The 6,548-nt window shown below is 49.1% G+C and overlaps 1 protein-coding gene across 1 annotated transcript in view; it reads left to right on the forward strand.

The window, feature by feature from the left end:
* Positions 1 to 2,169: 2,169 nt before the first annotated feature.
* The window catches only part of ALLC (allantoicase), an 80,115-nt gene continuing 75,736 nt past the window's right edge, over positions 2,170 to 6,548 (forward strand). Inside the window, exon 1 of the mRNA XM_008061671.1 lies at positions 2,170 to 2,268. The gene's annotated coding sequence lies outside the window, so the exon portion shown is untranslated. The remainder of the gene's footprint in view (positions 2,269 to 6,548) is intronic.

Below are 6,548 nucleotides of genomic sequence, written 5' to 3' on the forward strand. Positions count from 1 at the left end.
AAATCTTAAATTCCATTTAATTTAAATTAAATTAACTTAATTTTAAATGATTAATTTTGAATAGCTAGTGGCTACTATATTGGATGGGTCAGCTTGTAGAAGACTCTTTGCAAAATGTGGCCCACGGGCCAGTGGCACCAGCTTCAGAGCTCACAGGAATCTGGACTCTCAAGGCCCCATTTCACATCCACAGACTCAGAATGCCCAGTGGTTCCAATGCACATTAGACTGTGGGAGTCAGCTCCGGACTTGAAGGGCGATGGTCAGGGTGGGTGTCTCTGGCTCCCTGCGCATTCTTCTGTGGCTTTATCTCTGCCAGGGCCTAGACCTGGTGAAGCCAAAAGGATAAAAATAGGCCCTTCAGTTCTCGGCACTTTGCGGTTCTGTGACTTAATGGAGGCAGTGAGGAGACAGCACTTTAGGTGCTAGTGTTAGGGAAAGGTCATGGGGTGACAGGAGCTATCAGGGATAAAACCACACTCATTAATTTATTAAAATATAGTCCGCTACATAAAGAATTTCATCTGGAAGGGGAGACAGATGTGTAAACACGGACTTGAAGGCCAGTCATGGGAGCCGAGCTCAGAGGAAGGATGTTGGCCCCAGCTCACAGTGTGGGCAGTGGGATGGGGGGCTGGGGCAGAGAGGAGTGGGGCAAGCCCCTGGAGGTGGCACTGAGGCAGCTTTTTTTTTTTTTTTTGAGTTGGAAACTCACTTGGTCACCCAGACTGGAGTGCAGTGGCTGCTCCCGGCCACCGCAGCCTCGCCTGCTGGGCTCCGGCGATCCTTCCGCCTCAGCCTTCCATGTAACCGGAATTACAGGCGTGCGCTACCACGCCCGGCTAATTTTTTGATTTATTGTAGAGATGAGGTCTCGCTGCCCTGGCGCGTCTCAAACCCGCGGGCTCAGCCAATCCACTCACCTCAGCCTCCCAAAGGCGTGGGATTACAGGCTGAGCCACTGAGCCCGGCTTGAGGCAGCTTTTCCGTGGTTTTTCTTGCATTAGGGAAAACTGGGATTCAGGAGGGGAGGAGGCCCGGTTACGCCCTGGGAAAAGAAAGCCCAGGAAGGAAAAAAGGAACTTGTGGGTGATAATATCTTCACAGGATGGACTTTTTCCGGAGCCTCAAAGGTTTGCAGTCGACTGTTCTGTCATGGGCTCTAGCTTCACCCAGTTCAGCCCTTCCCTCTGTAGGCTACCTTGAATGACTCTCTTCCTTTCTGAGCCTCAGTTTTTCATCTGTAGAGTGAGATCACATTTGCTCTGCAGGCTGGCTGTGAGGAAGTAATGCAATCATGTCTGCTACCACGTGTCTCAAAGTAGGTGTTCAGTTACTTCTTTCTTCATCAAAAATTCTTTAGGCAATGGGATCTTTGAAAGCAAGGATGCCTTTGCCTGTGTTTTGTGCCACAAGGCCTAGCATCCACTCCACCAGGTATTCTTTCTCAAGAGTCCATGAACTTCTTTGAATTGCATGAACATTTTGTATGCATTTGCTTTTTTTTTTTTTGAGTTGGAGTCTCACTCTGTCGCCCAGACTGGAGTGCAGTGGCTGCTCCCGGCCACCACAGCCTCGACCTCCTGGGTTCAGGCGATCCTTCCACCTCAGCCTTATGAGTAGCCGGAATTACTGGCGCGCGCTACCACGCCCGGCTAATTTTTTGATTTATTGTAGAGATGAGGTCTCACCTGCCCAGGCGGGTCTCGAACCCGCGGGCTCAGGCAATCCACTCACCTCAGTCTCCCAAAAGTGCTGGATTACAGGCTGAGTCACCGAGCCTGGCTGCATTTGCTTTTTTAGGGGTAGAGGTCCTCTCAGTCTTTATCAAATTCCCCAAAAGTTCCCTGTCTTCACTAGTAGGTTAGTGCTCAGTGTTTGCTGCAGGAATCAATTAGGGTACTAGATGGCCCAGGAAGATGGGGATTTCAGGCTCAGGCCAGCAGGTGATGGCTTTGTTAGAGCTGGTAGATGGCCCTGGGACCAGCAGGGCCAGCATTTGCATGAGGGACCAGGTCTGGCTCCAGGGTTTGTGCAAGGGTCTTGCAGAGACCTGCTTGGTTTCTTCAGGGAGGGATTGCTCCACCTCAGTTCCATCTCCCTGCCGCCCTTATGACATCATACAGTATGACCAATCGTCAGAAAGTTCTGTTTCTATGTTAGGGCCCCATATATTCTCTCCCAGCTGGTATTCAAGTGCCATGGGACCTTGGCTGACTTGTGGGGAGCAAGAAATCCAATTTTAAATACCGGACTTTGGACTCCTGGGTGAGGTTGAAGTGATATTTATTGATACCTTGCTATTTTTAAAGTTGCCAAAAGAACAGGGTGACAGCAGAGACAGATTCCAATAGTTCAATTAGCATTTGACACTTGCAAGGTAGGGCAAATCGTGACAGACAGTACTTCACAAAGTTGAACTGTTTTGGTATTGGTTGTGGCCCAAACAGGGCGGGGAGTGGGGGTAGGGGAGAGGTTAGACTTCTGGGCTCTCATCCCAGCTCTGCTTGGTTTTAAGCCACTTGACTGAGCTTTTAAAACAAAATCTAAAAATATAAGCCCATGGTGAAGTGAACCTACATTTGGAAGAAGAGCCACACATTAGAACAAAACTTAATCACACACTAACAATCACCGGTAGCCAGGGATCCCCCGCATCCACACTGGGCTCCTCCATATCTGGCTTAAGTTCACACCAGATTAATCCCAAATTTGAGTAAGTTGCTTATTTTATCCCACCCTAAGTCTCATACTTTTGGCCAAAGCCTGCTTGAGGACTTATGGACAATGATGACCAAGCCCTTGAAGGTTTTCTTCCGTAATAAGAAACGATTTCTGGGTCAGCACAGCTCTCTCTGCATGTCAGAGGAAGACCTCTCTTGCCTGTGCTTCCTAGACTTGCCACTCGCACCTTTTCATATTTTAAGGCTAACCACAAAGGGAAAAAAAAACACACCAAAAAATAGGGTACACATTGCTTGACTGTATGGCATTTCAAGATTATGCTTTTTCCATTGGTAGAAAGTCATTGCCTCAACTCATTGGAATCTCATTGTAATGCTCCTCCTTTCTTAATCAATCATTAAGGTAAAATTTGCATGCAAAGCTTTAGCATGTTCATCCAGTATCAGAGGCTGACATTCAGTCTGGTCTTAACCATAGCATTGAATGTACTTAAAAGCTAATTTATTGGTTTGTTTGTTTTTTTTTTTTGAGTTGGAATCTCACTCTGTTGCCCAGGCTGGAGTACAATGGCATGCTCACGGTCACCTCAGCCTCACCTTGCTGGGTTCAGGTGATCCTTCCGCCTCAGCCTTCTAAGTAGCTGGAACTACAGGCATATGCCACCACACCCAGTTAATTTTTTGATTTATTGTAGCGATGAGGTCTCGCCAAGTTGTCCAGGCTGGTCTCGAACCTATGGGCTCAGGCAATCCTCTCACTTCAGCCTCCCAAAGTGCTGGGATTACAGGCATGAGCCACTGTGCTGGCCTTAAAAGCTAATGTAAGCAGACTATAGGAGGGTTTGTAGTGATAGATCCAGAAGTAGCTGCCATAGGTGGCTTGAGCTTTGGGCAATTTTTGGACTGAGCCGAAGGCCTCAGCTAAGGTCCAGCAGCGCCTCCTTTTTCTCTCCCAGACCTTGGCTTTTTTATCAATAGAAACAGTAGGGGACCATCAGCAGAGAACTTGGCAAGCTCCTATGACAAAAGTCACAAACTGTGGCCATCACCCACAGGGGCAGAGAACCTGCTTCTTCACACCTTCCGGCTCCCAGTGGCCCTGGACTAGTCTCAGGGACCTTCATGGGGCTCTGCACATGACAGGTGACCAGCGAATACTTCTGGTGTTGTGGTTGAGGAGAGAAACACAGCAGAGGCAAACAATCCAGCCTTCTCCACAGCAGACGCTGGCAAGCCCCAGCTCTTGAGCAGAGTGGGATCGGGACCATGCCGCGTCCTGGGTGGTTGATGGTTGTCTCTTATCTTTTTCACATTTTTTTCTCGGGCGGAGAGACTTTTCACCCCACAGCTTTTGAAACGATTAGCTGATACAGTTTGAATGTGTGTCCCCCCCCAAGCCCCACGTTGAAATGTGATCCCCAGTGTTGGAGGTGGAGCCTAGTGAGAAGTGTTGGGGTCTTGGGGGTGGACTCTGCGTAAGGAGCTTGCTGCCATCCTTGTGGTAATGGGTGAGTTCTTGCTCTCTTAGTGCCCATGGATGCCGGTTGTTAAAAAAACCTGGCACCTCTCTTGCTCATGCGCGTTCTCTCTCTCCGCCCCCCACCTTCCTCCCTCTTTCTCCATCTCTCTCTTTCTCCCTGTTTCTTTCTCTCTCTCCTCTCTCTCCCTCCTTCCCCTCTCTCCTTTCTCTCCCTCCCATCCTTCCTCCTCCTCCCTTTCTCTGTGATCTCTGTACACGCTGGTTCCCCTTCTCTTTTGCCTTGAGTGGAAGCAACCCGAGGCCCTCACCAGGTGCAGATGCTGGCACCATGCTTCTTGTACAGCCAGCAGAACTGTAAGCCAAGTAAATCCCTTTTCTTTATCAATTGCCCAGCTTCAGGTAACTCCTGGGGAAGTGGGGAAGTGAGGTCTTTACTTTTTCTCCATAATAAAGTGAGGAGGGGCCGTGATTTTACACAGAATACATGTGGAGTCAGGCTAGGGGTGGGGAAAAGGCTGCAGTCTGGGTTTGATCGGCTAGCTGTAAGACAAGAGGAACTTGATGCCTTATTGTCAAGGAAGTATTTAGCATCAAGGGTCATCTGAGTGCTCCTAGAGAAACAGACTAGCCCTGTGGCTCCATCCCTGGAAGTAAAGCCAAGTGACCAGGGCATACTGGTTCCAGCACTTATGAAATGGATAGAAGCCAGGCTTGGTGGCTCAGCCTGTAATCCTGCACCTTTGGGAGGCTGAGGTGAGTGGATTGCCTGAGCCCGCGGGTTCGAGACCCACCTGGTCAGTGAGACCTCATCTCTACAATAAATCAAAAAATCAGCCGGGCGTGGTAGTGCATGCCTGTAATTTCAGCTACTCGGAAAGCTGAGGCGGAAGGATCGCCGGAGCCCAGCAGGTCGAGGCTGCGGTGGTCGGAGCGGCCACTGCACTACAGTCCGGGCGACTGAGTGAGACTCCCTCAAAAAAAAAAAAAAAAAAAAGAAATGGGTACAAAAACTTAAGTCCTTGAAAAGCCGACAAGAGCCATGGTATCTCTCATCCCGAAGCGCTTTTCATCCATCTCTGTTGATGCTCTTCACTTTGGTGATGGTAAATCTTGGTTGCTGAGAAGTTTGAATGGAAAACTATGGGCATGGGTTAGTTTCTGTTGCTGTTGTCATAAGTCCTTAGTGTCTTGAATAGATTTATGATCTCACCGTCTGTAGGTCAGAAGTCCAGGCTGGCTCTGGTTATTCTGCTCTGGGTTTTATGGGGCTGAAATCAAAATATGGGTGGGCTGAGTTCTTATTGGAGGCTCTGGGAACATCCTTGTTGGGGTCAAGGTTGTTGGTAGACTCTGGCTCCATGAGGTTGTAGGACTGAGGGCCTGTGTCCTTGCTGGCGTCAGCAGGAGCCACCTGGACTTCTGCAGGGATGGTGGCTTCTTCTCTAAACAGCTTCCACTAAGATGCAATTCTTCCTCTGAGTTGCAGGAAACTGGTTACAACTAAGCAGCTGGAATTGGGTGATGAGCCTGCCCCATACAACTGCAACACAGAGACCCAGGAGGCTGCTTCCCTAAATATTTAGGATGTAAGTCGATAGAGCCCCTGGTCTTCCAGTTCTGGGGACTCACAGGTGAGATAAATTATGGGGAGGAGGAGAGGCTGGTCAGTGGGTGACCATGGGCTGAGCATGTCAGCTGCGAAGTGCCTGGCAAGCAGCTGGACCCTGCAGACTGGAGCTTGAAGGGAGGTGAAGTTGGGAGTCATAAACTGTACACTGAGGGAGGAACTGAAGCCATGAGGTGGCCCAGAGAGAGGCAACTTCACGCATTGCACTTAAAGGAGGTCAGAAGAGGAGGCTGTACTTAATTCTTTGCATGTGGGCCCCGTGCCTCAGAGCCAGACCTGGCACTAGTCTCCTTCTCTCTTTTGAAGCCTGATTCAAAGTCACCCTTAGATTCTTTCTGATTTCTCTTTCTGCTCCATAATTCTGCTTCCAGTCAGAGAACGTCCTCTGCTTTTAAGGCTTTTGTGTGATTAGGTTGGGCCCACCCAGATAATCCAGAATTACCTTCCTCTTGGGGTCTGTGGCCTTAATTATGTCTGCAAATTCTCCTTTGCCATGTAAGGTAACACATATACAGCTCTCAGGATTAGGGAGCAGACACTCTTGGGGACACATTCTGCTCACCACAGGGTGGAAGTGTTTACTCCGAGGTCCTGTATGCAATTCATGTTATTAGGTTTGGTTTATCTCTCTGCTAGACTGGAAATTATGTCAAATTAGAAAGTGTTTGTTAGCTGGGCTCGGTGGCTTAGCCTGTAATCCTGCACCTTTGGGAGGCTGAGGTGAGTGGATTGCCTGAGCCCGCGGGTTTAAGACCCG

Source organism: Carlito syrichta, unplaced genomic scaffold (assembly GCF_000164805.1).
Source record: "Carlito syrichta isolate Samal-C Ts95f unplaced genomic scaffold, Tarsius_syrichta-2.0.1 Scaffold305409, whole genome shotgun sequence".
NCBI lineage: Eukaryota > Metazoa > Chordata > Mammalia > Primates > Tarsiidae > Carlito > Carlito syrichta.